Source organism: Stigmatopora nigra, chromosome 3 (assembly GCF_051989575.1).
Source record: "Stigmatopora nigra isolate UIUO_SnigA chromosome 3, RoL_Snig_1.1, whole genome shotgun sequence".
Taxonomy (NCBI): Eukaryota; Metazoa; Chordata; class Actinopteri; order Syngnathiformes; family Syngnathidae; genus Stigmatopora; species Stigmatopora nigra.
Window position 1 is genome coordinate 7123379 of NC_135510.1, and position 19559 is coordinate 7142937.

The window sequence follows — 19559 nt, forward strand, 5'->3', positions numbered from 1 at the left end:
CTGAGTGACAGATTGTTCTCCTTAGTCAAACTTTGGGAAAGTAAGGTTTCATTAAGATATCAAATTCTCTTCCTCTGACAAAAGGTGTCATTGCCTGCACAATATAATCATATTCTCCGTTTCTCCTTCTTTAATTTAATGCTCTAGCGATGGAGGTCAATTTCACACACGTCCACCTTTGAACGTCTGGTTGCCTTCTCTTATCACCCAGAAACTTTATCATTAAGACCCACCACATTGCGTGGGTGAATTATACAGAATGTGCATCTTTGTAAAAGCTTTCAAGGACACGGAACATAAACGCTGTGTGCACACTTCAGCATTCATTCATTCATTCACTTTCTAAACTGCTTATCCCCACAAGGGTCACAGGGGGTGCTGGAGCCTATCCCAGCTAACCACGGTCACCAGGCGGGGACACATTGAAAAAAATAACATGACATTTCGGTCGAAAAGATGTTAAATGGGGTAAATAGCAAAGAAAGAGATTTGGAGGCAGGTTGTAATTTTTTACATTTCAGCAGGCTACTTGATTTAAAAACAGGCATGTTGGAAATTCAGAAATGATCTGCGACTGGCAGATTAATTGACTTTTGTATTGCCATGATTAATGGCACAGATGTGCTATTTGACAGCAAAAAATGGAACTGGCTATTTGTTAAATCAGTTGCCCTGAATGTAATCCAAACACTGAATAATTTGTTATTCGGCAAATGTAGTATCCTTTGCCGAGGTTGTTTTTTGGGCCAACACGAAACCATGAGGCTGGGTTAAGTGTGCTTCGGGTTGATTGCCAAAACAGAATTAACATTCTAGAGCCAATTTGCAAGAATGTTTATTTTTTATTTTTCCTTTTTTTTTTTTTTGGATCACCAAAGATTCAGAGAAAAGCAGTACACACCAAATGTTTTTTTTAGCTCATTGCATAGAGCACCAATTCTTAATTTGCCCCAAGGAGCAATGCAGAAATTAAAAAGCAAATAAAACTGACAAGTGACTACCGGCGTAACGACTAATTACAGTTGTTATAAATACAAGTTTGAGTGCAGTCATCCGCCCAGTGGTTCGCCTTGTCCAAAGCTCCAGCACAGCATTTTCTACAAGTGCAGAATAGTTTGTGGGAGGTTTCTGGACATGCTGAGGTTGTGTAATTGTGTGCCCTTTTGAGCCCGAGAAGCATGTCTCAAATGTCCCAATACTTGATTGCCTGATCGTACTTCTAACCACAATAGTAGTAGAGTGATATATGAGATCCTTTCTTAAATTTCAGATACAGACTCTGAACTGTTTGTCAATAGCAGAGGGATTCATGTAAAATGGAGAGAATCCTCATATAAGCCTGAACAAGTAATGTACTCTCAAAAATCTATTCTTCTTCTCATCTTTGTTTCAGTCCCTCCTTTTTGCTGTCGTCTAATGTCATACTCAACCTGTCTTGCAATTGTTGTTTAGAAAAATAACAATAAAAAGCCAAAAACAAAGAGGGGGAAAATACCCTCTATCATGTTCAGTTGGTTGGAAATTGCTCTGAAAATAATGTCATACTGACACATCCACATCCATTGATTGCCGTCTACCCGAATGATAAATATTGGAGAAAAGCCACAACATTTTAGTGTAAAGTAGGGGTTGAAAAAAGTTTAATCTAATCTAATATCAAAAATTTAATTTTTACAGTATCCTACATGACCAGTACCGGACCAAACAGTGAATTTACAGCCACGACAGCAATATAATGTCTATTTTGTTGTCAATGGCAGTGAATGAGGTATGTTGATCACAAGAAAGCCATTGTCAGAACTCAATGTTTGGATTTCTGTTAAAAGTTTCTTGTCGAAACTGGTCTAGGGTGGAGAAAATGGTCGGGGACCACTGATTTAGAGGTTTCAGGATGTGAAGGTGTACACGTGTGTGTAGCACAACCTCTCGATAAGATGCCCAAATGTTTCAGGCAGTGTCGACTTTGCCCAGGGCTGAAGCCTTTGAGAGAGCCTTTGACTCCATTTTATCTTCTCACTCAAGGCACACCAGGCAAGATTTAATCAAAGCAAATAGCCTCTTGGATAATTCCCTCTAACCTCAGTGAGCTAGCGGTGGGATTTGAGACCCATAGAGTCCAGTCATCTGTATGGAAAATCATATTCCCATACAGCACAACTGCGTGTACCTTTGCAGAAGGCAGATGGTTTCAATTTATTATGAGAAAGTCAATACGGTGGAGGATTAGGAGCACACAGATGGGGGAAGGGACTAATACTGCTGTAACATTGGGAGGAAAGAGTTGTTATAAAAGGAGAGAGATAGAATCAGATCGTAAGAGGCAAACGTATTATTTACCTTTCCTTGAAATATTTGAATTGGCTGTCTGATGTTCATATTAATCGGCATACTGACTTTAAGTGACACTTTTGTCAATTGGCTGGGTAAGGTCCGAAAAAATGTGGTAATTTCATTTAATTTGGCTATTTAGGTGAACGGTGATGAATACAAATAAATAAAAGCAATTAACTAAACATGTTGAAATGCCACCAAAAAGGCAGTCTTTGATCCTTAATAAAGGTTTTTGTCCTTCAAATTTATAATCCATATTTATTCATATATAGCTTATGAATAAAAATAACTACAGAGCTTTGATTCAAGAACTGAATGTATAACCCTTTCCCTTACTTATTCTTTCGCTTTTCTGCTGCCATCATCTCTCTATCCAGGGGCACCTACAGTATTGTATGCCCTTGAGATGGCTTTAAAAGCCTACTTCAGAATCATTATGCCATTTGGGGGGTGGCTCTGAGGTACTCGTGATTGGGTTCAATGAATATTCTATGGGCAAATGTAAAATTTTGGTTACCTTTCATTATTATTATGCACTATTATTTTGGAATGTGTGGGTAAAAAAAAGAGTTCCGTGAAAGGACTTAACTTTTATAAGATGCATTTTCTTTTCCGCAGCATGCATATATAAATTATAATGGCTGTTCCGCCTGCATAGCATCTTTTGGGCCAATGATGAGTGGCAGCAAGACCAACAGGTCAACTGCAAATGTTTACCATACGCAAATTTAGACAATGTCCAAAAGGCATTTGAAGGTATCGCTTCAGGCAAACAGAAAGGGATAAATGAATAAAAAATTTAGATATAGAAAAATAACTGAAAGAACTATACATAATAAATTTTTAGCTGTTTATATTTGCTCTCAGCTTCGGCTCAATGTATTTACGGTACGCAGACCCAATCGACAAGCCAAGCTTCAATATAAATTAAGCATTTTAAGTGATTAGTGTAGTATGTCATTGAGAGATTTATTCATATTTGCATTTGTTTGTAAATTGATATTTTGAGTGCAAGGCAGTTTTTTTTAAAATGATAAATCCATCCTCTCTAGTGGGTGCACAGCAAGACGAGTAAATCAAGTGAAAGCAAGTGTTAAATGCATCAAAGTAGTGCTCATATATTATAGATGGCCTTGGAATCGCATGACCAGCTGCACACTTAGAAACCAAGAAGCATAAATGCAAGTTCAGGCCCAGCACAAAAAAAAGCATCCTTTAGGAAAAATTGTTAAATGAGCACTGTCACATTGAGGAGTGAATGTTAAACAAATTCAGAACTTGTTTATTTAAGGTTGAGCGAGTGTTTACGCAAAAAAAAAAGTGCTTAACACGTTCTCAGAATATGTCAGCTTTTGTGTCTAACCGAGTATTGAAGCAGAAATTAATGACATCAATTCTGCTGAGTGTAACCATCTCATCATTTAGTTCTATCTCGTGGACCGGTACACAAAGTTTTCCAATTATTTCTTCTTAAAGCTCATTTCACCTCCTTTGACTGAATCGTTAATTAGAATTTCAAATGAACAGATTTTCAGGAAATAGCTGAAAGGTTCCAGGCACAGCAAAAACAATAACAGGATGAATGACACATCCCGCAGTCTATCATAGTGGGATACGTGAGGGTGTGTGTGTGTGTGTGTGTGGGGGGGGGGGGGTTTAGAGGTTCAACGCATTCTCTGGAATATTTCCAACATTGATGCATCCTTATTTGATTGTCTCAGCATTATTCAAAATCCTACAACAACCTTTGGGGTGTCACTAAATGAATAACATCTTATTTTAGCTGCCACTCCTCGGTGGTCAGAATGTAGACAATTGTGTCATCTCGTATGACATTTCTGCAATGTGGATTTCAGCTGTCAAATGCAAGATTGGCTTCAGCGTTGCAATAAGTTCTACACATGGTATGAAAAAGGATCTCTAAGAAAAGGCTTTTCTATTCAATGTTTATATTATTGGTACAAATGTGCTTTAGTTTTTAAAAATCCTTCATGATTTCTTTTAGATCCTTTAATTTTTTTTTTTAAAACAATTTAAGTTTTTAATGCATTTCAACCACGTGTACTTGCTATTTCTGGTAGTTTGGATTAGCCAGCATCAGTGAAAGTGCAGCGGGTCACTTGCTTGATTTCCGTGTGGGCAGTGAGGGTTCACTAGCTACTCCGTGACAGTGCGAAAGGTTATCTGTCTTCTATATGTGCCCTGGGATTGACTGCTGATCACTCCAGGGTGTAGTTCACATTTTGCCCAAAGCTAACTGCAATATCTGATTGAAAATTCGATACAATCTATAAAAAAATGATTGGATGGAATGAAACTATAATGGAAACTTATATGAGGAATTCCCTCAACACCATATCTGGAACATGCGTCACTATCACACTGAGGTCCTGATTGACTAAGATCTCAAAATAGTACATACTAAATTGCATGCAATCTATTTACTGGCAGGCCAGTGGTTGAGTGGTTAACACGTCGGCCTCACAGTTCTGGCATGCTGGGTTTGAATGCTCTAAATTATCGTAGGTATGAGTGTGAGCGGGAATGGTTGTTTGTCTCCACGTGCCCTACAATTGGCTGGTCACCATTTCATGGTCTCTCCCGCCTAGTGCTTGAAGTTGAAGGCTGGGATAGTCTCCAGCACCCCCAAGACTCTTGTGAGGATAGGCAGTTCAGAAAATTAAGGCAATCTATTTTCTATTTTGGGGTCTTTTACAAAGATTGTTATTGGCAGATGCTACTTTGCACGTTCAGTCACTAACAGATTGTGGCAAATGCAAGTGGTGGAGTTGTGTGTGTATATGCTTGTCCCACTTTAATGAGACCACCACACACACATTTACCAAAAAGAACAAATCTGCCAAAAGAGCAGTCCATGTTTGAACAAGTTAAAGGCAAACTCAGCACACAGATTCATTGGTTACAATGTCACTACATTTAGATTTCAGATAACCTTTGGTGCACTGACCTTAGCTGTGAACAAAAACCAAGTTGCGACCTTTTCATCAAAATTGTTTGACTAGTCTGCATCTGCTTTTTGTCTCAGTTGAAAGTGCAATCAGTAATAGTAGGCTGTATGGCATGGAAAAGCCCGCAAAATGAGGCAAATGACACACTCTCTCAAACACTGTTGGTGAATGTTTTGTTAAGTAAGGGAAATCCGGCCAAGTAAAGCTGATGGAGATCGTTAGTTATTTTGGGGATGAATTTGCCATATGTAAGATATCTGTCTTGGTCGTTCCTTCATCACTATCAACCAAAAAATGATTTATGTCCCTGCGACATGAGTTTTTTGTGCACTTCATCATCTACTCAAATTTAATCTAAACAGGCTAGCGTGACAGAATGAGGTTTAGGCCACATAGAAATGGAGTAAGGTAGATTTCCAACATCCCATTTCATCAGTACCTTTGCTGACTCTCTCTACACACACACAAGCACAAAAGCAGGTCTGTGTTTGCCAGATCCTAAGTGTTGAGCACTGTCTGTGTGCGCAAGGCAGCCTGTTAACGGGTCTGATTAGAACTCTGTTTGAACAGAAAGAGGCAGCATCCTATCAGCTCCTGACAGGGGCTGGCCAATGATCACCAGTGGCTCATTTGCCGAGGGTTTCCGCTTCGATCCGCCTCGCGCCATGACATCATGCACAAGGGCGAACGGAAAGGCACACTGACTGACACCACAAGATTGACTTGTGGACCTGAGGGGTAGGGGCAACACACCCATGCAGCGGACAGGTTTCCGCTCCTAATGCATTTAGATGCACGTGACGGGATGCACACAAATGACGCTGATTCGATTGGCAATGACCTTCCTGCTGTGGAACAGATGCAGGCAGCTAACAGCTGGCCAGCAGGGAGGGCATCAATTCTTTTATGCGCCTTTATATAATTCAATACAGTCTGCTAGACTGGGAAAATAGTTTTCAAATACATGAAACAGTATGAAAAGGTAAAACACAATCTCTTGTGGGGAAAAAAAACCTGAACTGCTTTTAGAACACTGGAAAGCATAAAATAACACAAAATGTGAGGTTTGGATCATGGGCAAAGAACTTTGATTGGATGGTCAAAGTGAAAATGAAAGTGTTAGACCACACCCATAAATTAGATTAATGTTCTTATATACTGTACACATTTGAGACATTATCTTTTGTGGTTGCATATGGTTATGGTAAAGCTCTGAGCAACATTTTATGAATTGAACCTGTCTGTATTCTTACAAATGCCTCATTGGGTCTGTAAGACGACATTAAAGGTCATTGCCCGTTGATATTTCACTGTGAGATCCTGTTGTTTTTATTGTGTATCTGAGGCGGGAAAGCACTTAAAAGGTGAACAGAGAACCAAGATGGCGATAACAAGATTTGATGGGACCTAAATGTCAAAGAGTATAAATAGACAAGTGAACAAGTAGATATAAAATACCTATTTACGACAGGGTGTTGTTGTTGTTTTTTTCATTTTGTTCATTTGACCAAAAAGAAATATAGCTGAACTACGACCATAAATAGATGACAAGGAAAAGAATAAGGATAGAGATTTAAAGTGGATAGAAATTGCAAGTACCAAATGCTGTATTGCCAAAAATACTAAAAATCCATAAAGATGAAACAATTAAGGAAATATCACCATGAGCTAGAGTATAGAATGCAACTAATCAACATATAGAATCTAAAAGCACATAAAAACTCACAAATGGCTCAAAAAAAGTTAAGCATATTCTGGCAACCCACTCCATTTTGTCCGGCACTTTAAAAGCTAACTGGTAATCATGCAAAACCGATCCACTCCAAACCTTACTAAAGCAAAAAAAAGAAGAAAAACACACCAGGCGGAGGGAAGTGTTTGAACATTGCATGATGAAAAATTTGCTCTTAATACACAACAAGGGTCACGTAGTGTGCGAAGGAACTCATATGCTGCCTATGTGTGTTTTGGGAAGATTAATCAGGACATGTGGGCTTGGAATGACTTTCTCTTGACTGAACTCCCCCTTCCCTTCTATCTCTGACCCTTGTCTAGACCAGAAACTGAGAGTGTTCCCTAAACTCCTAAGTGAAGGGGAGACAGACAGTCTGTCTGTGGTAGAGGACACTGGCCTGCTCTCAGGAATGACCTCTCACATTTGGACAGGCCCTTTCTTTGCCTGAACCCCTCAACATGACTCTTCCCCCTGTGGCCCTCCAGTCTCCACAAACAACAATATCTATCGCGAGTCGCCTCTCTGTCCGCTTCTCTGCTCTTCATTCACTGCCACACATTCATTGCAGTTTACAGGATTGTCCCTCCTTTGTCTCTTCTTCAGCTCAACAAACTGTCTGACTGGAATAGCACTTTTCTTTTTTAACAATCATTAAATCCTTTTCCTTTTTCACGATTTCAGTGCATTCTCACAGTGAGTGACAAAAAAAAGATACATTTTGCTTGTGTTTTGTTCCCAGAACAAACAGTAATAAGAGTGAAAGACAACACAAGGGCAACATCATCAAGCTAGTTTAAGAACAACATTTTGTTCCAGAATTTATAGGTCATTTTAACTTGTGCCTGATGGGAATAGACAACAAATTAGTAAACTGGAGTCATAATTATAATTACCATGTCGTTGCCAAGTGATTGCCATGTTTTTTGTTTTGCTTTTGTGGGTTCATGAATTCGCTATTACTTAAAGAACCAGAGAGCTTGAATAATTATTGTTAGATACAGCTCATCAAATAATCAGCTAGTGAATGCTTTGTTAGACTTCAATGTCCAATTTGTCACCTTAAACACAGGGGAAAGCTCTGAAACACCAGTTTAGACAGTTTGAGTCAAAGGATAAGGATCTGGGAATTCATGAAAAGGTTCAAGCAAAGCAGCATTCAATTAAAGTTTAAAGTAATTTGTTTTATCTGAGTATGAATTGATATTGGAAGCAGTTATAGAGCTCACCCGTTTTGTTAAAAAAAAAAAAGCTAAATCAGATTAACTGTTGGGGGCAGATGGGTGGTAAACGTTTGCCCAAAAATTGTAAGAGTGAAGTAGCAAACTGATCACGATTCCAGAATTAAGGAGAATCAAGAAATGTCACTCTGTTATTCACTGGAAGTATTCCCAAATCTGTACAGAAGTAAAAGGGTGGATTTTCACAGTGGGAGATTGATTTCCTTCAAGGCACTTAACTAGATAATGTGTAGGTTTCTTTTGTTTTACAATGAGTTTGCTTTTGGGTCATAAGTTTAAGAAAAGGGTTTGGTTGGTGCTTTCCCAAACGCTGGTGCTGACTCTTTGAAGGCACTTGATATAGGAACACAAGGGGAAGAAATGCATCATTTGATTTTTCTGTATTTAGATGCTCCATGTCTTGTTAGTTGATTTACCAAATTCCACCTCACTTTCTTTGTTGGTTTAGGCTGTGTGTGGGTGGTAGACTTTAATAATGTTTAAAACAGAGTGTTCAGATCCTTTCATAGACGGAGAGTAACAGTAAGTGTGATTTGATACTGGAGGATGCCACAGAGCAATCTTAACTCATTGTTCTGGAATAGTGTGAATACTGTTGCCTTGTTAATTGGGTAGGAAAGATAAAAAAAATATGTATTTGTTTTTTCCATTAAAAAAATAAATTAAGCTAGTGCACAGTATGTATACACTGAATGGACAACTTTATTAGTAAAGAACTGTGGGATAATAATGCTTAAATTAAAAGATAACTGGGTCATGTGCATTATGGTAGCTCTGACCCATTTACAGTAGCATTGGGAATGAAATGGTAATGCTCGTCCCAAACAGTTACATTTTTCAATATTTATTGTGCCATCAGTATAGGCCCATTCTCCCAAGTCTATTCCAGTGAAATATAGTTGTTGTTTTTTAGCCTTTAACCTCCAAGTGCCCAGTGAGGGTTAAGACTCGACTATAAGTGAATGTTGACTGCAGGGATCAGAATGAGAATATAGGTCATTCGGCACCTCAGATGAAAGATGCATAGCGCTGCCTGCCGAGATTGAAGCTGGGTGGACATAGCGTAAATATAGATTTGCTTCCATAACTTCAGCATGAGGAGTTAAAATGACCACAGAGAGATAAGGAAAAAAATAAAGCATTTGAACGGGCATGGATAAGCACTTACTGACTGTAGGATAGATAGAGCACAGGAATACTATACAAGTGAAAAATATTAGTAAGGTATCAAATATCAAATTCTGTTCTTGGTGGAAGGGAAACCCAAGAAGCAGACAGCCGTTGTGAGAGCAGCTGTAGTTGACGCACAAAGTGGGCCTCTGTGTGCTCGTGCCTGGTAGTGATCAGAGCGCCAGTCTAAAGTTCACACTCAGTTTGCCGCTTTCCGTTTGTTTGTTTTAGAAGTGGACTTTTTGTGGTCACGTTAAGCGATCAAATCAGCCATTGTGCTTAAATACCAGTGACGCGTGGTGCTCATGCTGATGCAGAAGCTTAACTTGTCTATCCATATGCTAACCGGGTTTAATCGGTTAATCCGTAAAAGCTGTTCGGTAGACGTTTCGGCAAAAGTCACAGCAATGAATCTGTGATCGGCTACTTATTAATATTGATTTAACTCAATTATAAATGTTCCTTTCGATTCAACCACACATCCAGATAGACTCCGCCCAGCATTAGACCAAAACAAAGCTTGCCTAAAATTCCCACCCAATTACCGTTCGTGCATCAAGCTGCTGACCCTACCAGCAATCCAATAAATCCAACTGTCGGTTCAACCAGCCCTCCACCCATTCTTCTATCCAAAACAATTATCCATCCACCATCTAATCGCCATCTACCATTGTAGACTGTATCCCAAACCATTCATTATCACAGATCTATCTATTTCCATCACTACCATATCAAAACATCTGTCCGTGCAAAAACAACTCCACTCATCTTGGTCTTGGGGACGATGCTTATTCTCAGAGAACAGCACAAATGCAAATCTAAATTACATTTGCCATTTGTTTCAATGAGATGCAATAAGTGTGTGTGTGTGTGTGTCGTAACTGTGGCTGTAATGTGTTTAAGAACCACTGATTAAAATGAAATAAAATCAATCTCAAGGACAACTCCTCAAGTGTGCAACATCTAAAAAAAAAAAAACATCTTAAGAGCACTCGAGTGTGGAAATTGAATAGTAGCTGGCTTCTTCCCCCCACAGATTGAATCTAATATAGCTTAGTCACAGTGCTTCCCACACCCTAACAAAGTGACCTCTTCGGGGTGCAGGCAGGTGTCTGCCCCACCACCCCATAATACTGACTCCAAACCAGAGTGACACACACACACACACACTTAGACAGTCCAAACACAAGGTTGCTTCCGGGTTTCTGGGTCACGCTGACAGGCACAGGTCAAGCTGTCATGTCAGGCTTTATTAAAAGCCTGGGAGTCTGGGATATTTAATTAGCGCGACCCATGTTAAGTAAGTGCTGAGCGGGGTAGGGACTGGGGTGAATTAGGGTCTAACATGTCTGTGAATAAACCAGGGTCAAACTAGTAAAACTGAAAGTCATTTCCCACATTGCAATCCCATAAATGAATTCAATTGTCCTGCAAAAAAAGACGATAATAAAGCTATAAATTACTCGTTTCATTGTATTCTTAAACACACCTTTAGTGAAACCAACAAATACGTAAAACGTAGGTATAATGACTGGTATAAATAGTCTAAAATACATAAAAAAAATATGGATAAGCAGCACAGTTGACCGAAATTCATGTGAAAGTTTCACATAGATGAAGGTTATGTCAACAGTGCAGGTCACTTTAGATTCCCTTGCCTATATGTGACGTATAATTTTTTTTTAGAAAGTAGAAACACTCCAACTGTGTTTTATTTCTCAATTCCGTCCAAGATTGGATGCACATTTCTTTACTATGCCTGCAAATTGACATAAATGCAACCTCAAAAACAGATGAAGAACATCACTACTGTTGCACAGGATAAACAGCTCAGGCAAATGAACAATGGCAGAGGAAGTTGCAAAAAATAAATAAATAAATAAAAAGATATGTTTCTTTCTTGACACCACAAGTGAAGCTGTCAAATTAAGAAAACGTTGGCTCCGGTAGCATAAAATCCGCAAAATTGCCACAGTAAATTTAATGAGTACAATTTTGATCCAAGACATAGTGACTGCATTCTCAAAATTTAAACTTTGCACAAATAAAAACTTATTCTTGCATGTCGATTTTCACTTGCCAGAAAACGTTGAATAACTACTTGAACCATTGACACATGATTCAAAACAATGGCATGGAAAGGCTCGATGACTCAAGAAAATTCGTTTCACCATCAATACTAAAGAATGGAATGAAAGAATAAAATACCTGTATAAACTGGTACGGCTGACGATTGTTCACACTGGCTCCAAAATGAATTTTCACGTAGAAAAGGCTTGTCTTTAATGATGGTTGACGACAGCTGGTTGCGTCCCATTGCCCGCACGAAGGTGGTTGATTTAGTTTGGTAATCAAGAACATTCCCTCAGGAGCATTGTTGGCATTTTTCCCAATTACAACTCCTGCAGAAAATAAAAAAAATAAATCAATAAAAATAAACATCCTGAATTATTTCTGCACACAACTTGTGGCCATATTTAATTAGGTCTTTGCATGATATCGCACTCGAAAGGGTTCATCTATTTTGGAATCATTTTGGCACAGCACTTACAGAAACAGATCTCACGGGGACAATTTTCCTAATTTGCTTTAAATATAGAAACTAAGTGAATGGCTCAATTCCAGTCCAGATGAAATAGTCAGGGAACTTTATTTTGGCATTACGAAAAAAGCCTCAGTTTATGAGCAACAGCTTATTGTGGTTGCAAACCTTCTAATCTGCGGGGCAAATAATAATATGCAGTCAAACAATCTGATCCGCCAGGGCAGACCAAACTTAATTGGAGGAACGCCACGTATCACAAAAATCAAAAGCAGCAATACATTGAATCTTTGTGCTCAAGTTTAAATAAAGTTTTCAATGTCATATGAAAGTGTAATTTTTTGTATATCATAAATTAGTTACAAACGTGAATTCAAGCATATGGTAGAACCAAGATGTCATTCTTTTCGGGGCTCCCATTAACTATATATTGAATAAAGGGCAGATAAGGTGTATATTCACTTTCATATTGACACCTATTTATAATTTAAATTCTCCATTAGAGCATTAGCGCAATCTTATAACTGCGAGAGTGTAAACTGCTCGTCTTCTATGCTACAAAAACTATTTAAATTCAATTTTACTGTATTTTAGTGAGGCCATAAACAGTCAAATCTTCAAATGTGGTCATTTGAAGCTTCCCCGTGTGCCACTGATGGTGTTGTACAAGTGGCTTTATTATTGCATTTAATGGGACTGAGAATGTAACACACGGCACTCCAGAGACAACTTTGTCTTTTGAAGTAGCTCGCCAGCCAGCGACTTGGATGACTGATCAGCTGGTTGGGAAACGGGGACATGGGTATATCAGGGATTTTTGTTCCATGCCACAAGCAGATGGTGTTGTGTGCGTGCGTGTGTATACACACAAACACAGGCACTGTATGCTTGTCATCAACATAAAATACAAACGACTGCGGAACCTCAAACATGTTCACGCACACCAGACACAAGCCCAAAAAGCGTGACGCACCAAACTCAGATTTAGAGACACGCAGTGTCATTGTCAACTTGAGCAACATCCAACGTAATTAATTTGGAACGCAGTAGATACACCACCCTGTGCTATGCGGCAGGATTGGATGCACAATGCTCACCAGTTACCCAAGCACGCTCCTGCTCATCCCTGCCCTGGTTCCAGCTGCTTTACACAATTGACATTGAACCAAATACACCACAGCACCACCTGCAAAGATCTAAGCATTTACACACAAACACCCTAACTAATGTATACTATGCAAGCTTGATTGAATCTTTTTCTGAAGTAATTGTATATATCTCATTATAGGGTGTAAGGGTGATGGATATTTGATGTATACAGTAATGTAAACTCCAGCTGAAAGTCAGGGTGGCAAAAAGAGCCAGCCCAGGAGAAGAAAGGTGAAGAAAAGAAAATTAAACCAAATTTAGAATTAAGTTTAATGTAAGGTTGGATTCATATATATATAAATAAAATGGGGTTCACTACCAAAGTTGTATCACCAATTCTGCTTTTACAAAGATAGCAAAGCCGGAGTACCAGTATGAGGCAACACTACCAGTCGTTCTGAATGTAAGCTGTGATATGAAGGTTTAGGCCAATTTCTCAATATATAAAGATATCAGATATTACATCAGAGGTGTTCCTGGCTATGAGCGAAAGCTGACTTAGCCAGCTGGACATCTGTGACCCGTTAAACAGCTGATAAGCCTGGTGGGATTTGTGCCTGTTTCGCAACCACATCAGGTGGAAAGAAATGGCACAAAATCTACTGGTCATTTCAGTGATGTATAATTGAAACAACATTTAAAATATAATAAGAAAATCCACATAGTTTTTAAAGCGGCAAAGACGAAAAAATAGACCTTCTTTTGAATCCAAGTCTCCCGCAAGGAAAAAATAAACTCCATAATTATCTATGATCTAAATTTGTACTGTCATGATTTGTTGACCAATCCCAATATCCAATCCCATCTGGAAAAGCGGATCCAAGCTAGAAATGACATCCTTTTGCAATGGAATGAGATCAAGCAAATGGAGAATCTATCATTAACATCACAGCAAGGATTGTTGGCACCCCTCGCAATTAACAGAGCAGAACCCATGTATTGTGTTTGTGTTTGTGTGTGTGTGTGTGTGTGTGTGTGTGTGTGTGTTATTGACATTTTGTGACGTAGCAAGTGGGAATAGTTGGCACAATTCTCAACCAAACGTGACCTTGAGGTTTAGAAAGCATATAAAAAATAAAAAAAATCAGGTGAAAAGCAATAATAATCTATGATTGACTGGGCTATTTTGGCAAAGGATTGCTGAATCTCATTTCAATTTTTCTTGTGGATCTTCTCCTATGGGGAAATGCTGTAATTTATGCCTCTTGAATTGAAGACTTTTGCTCCAGTTTTCAACAACATACACTCTAGCGCTGTGACTTTCTTCATAATGTTGTTTGTGCCTTTGTGTAAATGTGGATGCGTATTTGTATGTGCATGTGTGTGCACCGTCTGAAGGTGTCTTAATGCCTGAGGCGAACTGGCACACTCAGCAGATGGGGACGAACGATCTCCTGTTTGTTGACAGTGCACTTAAACGTGTGTTTGTGTATACGGACGCGTGGATGTGTGCCCGTGTGTGCATAAAACCCGATATTAACCCTCTTTGGAGGGTTGTAAATAAATCATAAATTTGTCAATCAATCCAAAAAGAACTTGTAGAAATAGGTAGCTGCAAGAACAGCATGTACTACTTGGGTTTTCAATTCAATGTGAGGGGGTGTATTTTAGAGTATAAATTTACAACATGAACTCCATCCCATTCTAATTTCCCTTGCTCTAAGTGCAATATCATTTATAACCAAATAATCAGTACTTAGAATACATTAGATTATGTTGAAGGTACTGAGAGGAAAAGATATAGCAAATGACAATCATCATTAATGTTGGATAAAGCTCTCAGAGCAGTGGAAGATTCATTCAAATTCTTGACGTACCAGCCACCTTAAGCCGCTCAATTTTCACTTCTTGCTATGTATTGGGTTGTTTTAAATGCTCACAGAAAAACAGCAGCTGGATTTTTTATGCAGATAAAATCTTGAGCATGAAATCTGACCTTTTATTTTTCAAATCTATTAACCCCACCATGCGCTGGCTGAGACCTGTTTAGCCCTCTTCTTCCTTATTACAGTGAAATCCTCATTATCATGCCAGTCGTAAATGTAATTAACCTCTTCTTCAATAAACAGCTACTGGAAAACAGCAGGTTCATATGATAAGATGAGATATGAACCATTTAAAAAATGCAGCCATTTCATGGTGACTGAGCCATAATCTTTCAGTAGTGGTTCATTGGGTGGGTTTTAAACCAGTTGCTTTAACTGAATAAAGGGTCTGAGATACAGGATTGTGTATATGGTAGTCATGTAAAGAAGAACATTTGCCCCTCTTTTCTTTTTCTTTTTTAATATGGGATATCTTCAATTCCCTACACTGGTAACTTCTACCTTTATCTGACAGGATAATGACAGGTTAGGGAATTGGACGATACCCAAAGACAGGGAAAACATTTTGTAGGATGTCGTACTCATTTTTTTTTTTTAACCCAACCTCCCTCGTAAGGTTAGAAAATGGTATGGTATAGTTGACAAGCATCAGACAGATGGCCTGGACCCTACAAACTTGTGTATGTCTCACAGCTCAATGTAATGTGCAGCCGAGCGTGCGTGGCACAAAACAACCCCTTACAAATAGAAACACAAGAGATTATGAATAATTACCATCGGCAATCCTTCATCTAGATCAAAACAAGTTGGTAAAAATGTGGTTCCAGTCATGAATACACATGTTTAATGCATGTTCTACTGTATGTTGTTAAACAGTGGAGTTGAATATTGAAATGGCAAATGTTTGGACTAGTAATTAGATAAAGGCAAATTATTCCTTATGTTCAGCATATGAAGTATTTGTTTATGTTTCTGCAAAAATGACAAGAACAGAATCAGTCATCATTAAGTCAAATGATGGAAACAGTCGGATGCCCGCAGGTGTGACAACATGGATAAAAAACCTGTTTCAGCTTTTTTGTTGCGCTAAATAGTTGGTTCTTAACCCTAGTTGGAGCTACCAAACCCCACCAGTTTCATATGTGCATTCACTGAACTCTACCTCAGTGTAAAATAAACCGGGATTTTTTTCAAATTCAAGATATATAAATTCCTGGGAGCACAGCTTGGCCAAGCAATGTCACATGATCATCTGCAGCCAGTCATGGTCAAGCGGAGCATGTTATTGTGAATGGACATGATGAGTCGATCTGTCTTGGCCTCCGCGGCAGAGGCTCCACCAAACCCCAGAGACCGACTCACCGAACCAAGTTTAAGAAGCACCGCACTACATACTTTCTACAACAACTGAATCCATTCTTTAGAAAACTAACTAGGATTTTAGAAGGAAGGCATATGGTGAGAAAACAATGGACCACTAATATGATGATTCCTAGTGATCCTTTTTCTTAATGAGCCGTTCATCATCATATCAGTTCGGAATAAATAATCACATACAATTTCAAGCCCATCAAAATGATTGAGATAACTCACAATGTCAATTTGACAGTGAAGAAGGACTAAGACAGAACTTTCCCTAACTAATTAGTGCCAAAAAAAAGGAAAAATGTTTTCAAAGTCAAAACTTTGCAGCAGTGAAGCTCAAATCTAGAAACAAATGACAATAACAAATAACAAAAGATTTTGTTTCTGTTACTTTGAAAAATGGGCGAATTTGCAACACATTTACAGTACACGTGAAGCAAAAGTTACTACAGAAAGAATTTTTAAAAAGTGTAGACAACCAACATTACTCTGAAAAAAAAAAAATCAACATTTTTATAGTCCTCTAAAACAGTGGAACACCTTAACATTGTTTTACGTCATTTGCCAAGCTCATTAATTCAGAGGGTACTTGAAGGACAATAATAGCCTTCAATGGGTAAAATGTGATGGAAACAGGAGATCCAAAACAGATGTTCTGATCAATTCACATTAAAATGGCTGCCAGTGGGTAACGTCGATGTACCTTGTTTATCAGTTACAAAAAAAGACACCCATTTTTCTATGTTATCCTTTACCCCTTTTATTGTTGTCTAAAAGGTCCTAGCCAAAAAGGGGTTAGTGAACTATTATATTTTATTTTTTTCTTCGACTATATCCATTTATTGCCTTCATTCAGTACAATTAAGCATGGAGAGAATCGGTAACGATTTGAACGAGTTTTCCAATTTTTTAATGTTCTCCACAGCTCTGCGCTTGTCTAAATGAAATCATGCCACTTTAAGGGATGAATACATGGGTAGTAAAAGCCAACTGGGAGTAATAGTACTTGTGACACATGACTTGGCTTCCATTGCTTTCCCTTATTAATTTGATGTCCAATAAAATTGGTTCATTCTTTATGAATAACCAATTAGAATAAATTAAGATTTCCCCAAGGAGCCAATTAGCACCAACAAATATTTGTTGTGAGACTAGTTACAATACCCAAACTGATTTTGAGGAGAGACAAAGTTATGTTGCTGTAATCTCTCACAACATGAACTCACTTGCTCTTCCAACTACTACACGACAGACAAAGAATTATGAAATATGAACTCTACTGCTTAGTGCAAACTTGTTTGAGATTGTTTTCAGGGGGGGATATGAATGTGAAGGGTTTCTGTCCCACTATTCTCTTTCCACCGTTTGGTTCAATTCCATAAGGTTATATATTGGAAAGGTTCCCAAGATAAAGAACTCATCCACTTTTAGTATGTGTTCATTGCTGTAGCAAGATGCATAAACGTGGTATCTTTTACTTGTGTGCGGCAGACATGCGACTGGCCGTTGATAAGCCATTGCAGACCGAGAAAAAAATTACCCTTTCGTGTTACAAGAGCTATATCTACTGCGTCAAGTTTCTATCTGTTGGCAAGCAGCACACTGTCCTGCTGTTATTCCTTGTCCATCCCGCAGTGGAAACATCTAATAGGGGTAAAGCAATTTAAACACACTTTGGAGCGCAAAACTGGTCTTTCATGTGAAGGTTATCAAGTACAGTCAAACTGAGTCGATTCTTGGGATGACAAAATGGTTCATATTGGAGAGTTGAAGGCAAGTTGATGCGATGGATCCAGGTATCGTTATAACAAAAAGTTCCAACAATCAAAGTTCAACCAAAGTCAGATGTTCAAAAAAAATTGACGGCTCCTTATTATCCCACTGGGAAGGCTCTCGCCCAAATTAGCTTCACGCCAGCTAAGCATGCCAAATCTGCATACGGCAAGAAATAAGGTGATTGACAGTAGAGATGATTAAAACTGGAAAAATGACAAATGTTCTCTTTCAGACTGAATATGAATCATTCAACTAACTTGGATGTGTGAAGGCGCCGATGGGATTTGCAGGACAGGCAACTCGCTCTGTTGTTTGACGTGGGGTTTCTCTTTTTCTGGCAGGACGCATTGAAATGGAAAGACTGAGGGCTTCGGATAATGGACTGTCACACGGTGGCACAGCGTGTTGTCTGCCATTCCCTCAGACAGCCACTCCTGCTAGTGCTACACGACTCTTCTATTCAATCCCAAGGAGATACTGGACAGTGGCCAAGCATCACTGAGCGTATCTGAGTGGGTGTGAGTAAGTACGCTTTTATTTGCATGGGAATACAGGAGGTACTTCTTCACTAAGAGCCATGCTTATTAACACCCTACTGTCCAAGTGCTCTCTGCTTTCTATCTTTTTTTTCTACTCTCATGTTTCTATCTCACTGGTCTGCCACTCATGGCGGAGAAATAAAAAAATCTATAAGAAGTGGATGCAAAGTCCAAAAACTAAACTGACTATCTGTAGGAAGAGAAGCTGAGCCCTCCCGCTGTCTCCCAGAAGCTGAATCCGTTTGATGCTGAGAAAAATCGATACACTCAAGCCAGAGCATCACATTGACTTGTCCCTCATGATCTGCAAACCCATCAGTTTCCTAAAAACTCAGCAATAATAATAACAAAACACTGCACATAAAACATCATTCACAAATGTGTCTGTCTGCAACTGTTTCCTTTTTGTGATGACACCGTAAGCCAATAGACAATGAATGATTACCTCACTCCTTCCCGTTTCACACGGAATGTCTATTGTCATCCAAGGCAGTGAGTAAATTAAATTCATCCGAAACTTCTCACAAAAAAGACAGAAGGCCTGTGGATGCCGTCGAGCTTGGATAAGATGTTATTCTACCAGTTAAAGCTTAATTCAGCTCCCATCTCTACGATTCCATATGGGTCCGAGTGTGTTAAGGTGGCTGTGTAATGACACACCTGGGATAGGGGATAAAGAGGTCTATGGCTCCTGTCAGAAAAAAAGGCAGGCACCAAGACCAGAACTACTTTGCATGCATTAGAATAGCATATAGGACAAGCCGGTCACAGCAATCAGTTTGAAATATAGTTGAGGCAAAGTTGCTTACATGCCTACCCTACACTCTTCCTTTTCTTCGTCTACTTTTGCTGCCTTCCATTCTGTGCATTGTGTCACACATAGGTGGCCGTGAGCCATTTTGCCCTCTGGGAACCTCTT

General features: G+C 38.9%; 1 long non-coding RNA gene across 1 annotated transcript in view; it reads right to left on the reverse strand.

The window, feature by feature from the left end:
* LOC144194431 (uncharacterized) overlaps positions 1–19559 on the reverse strand; it is a 168123-nt gene that overhangs the window by 67412 nt on the left and 81152 nt on the right. The window contains exon 3 of the long non-coding RNA XR_013325887.1: positions 11652–11845. This is a non-coding gene — a long non-coding RNA (uncharacterized LOC144194431). The remainder of the gene's footprint in view (positions 1–11651; positions 11846–19559) is intronic.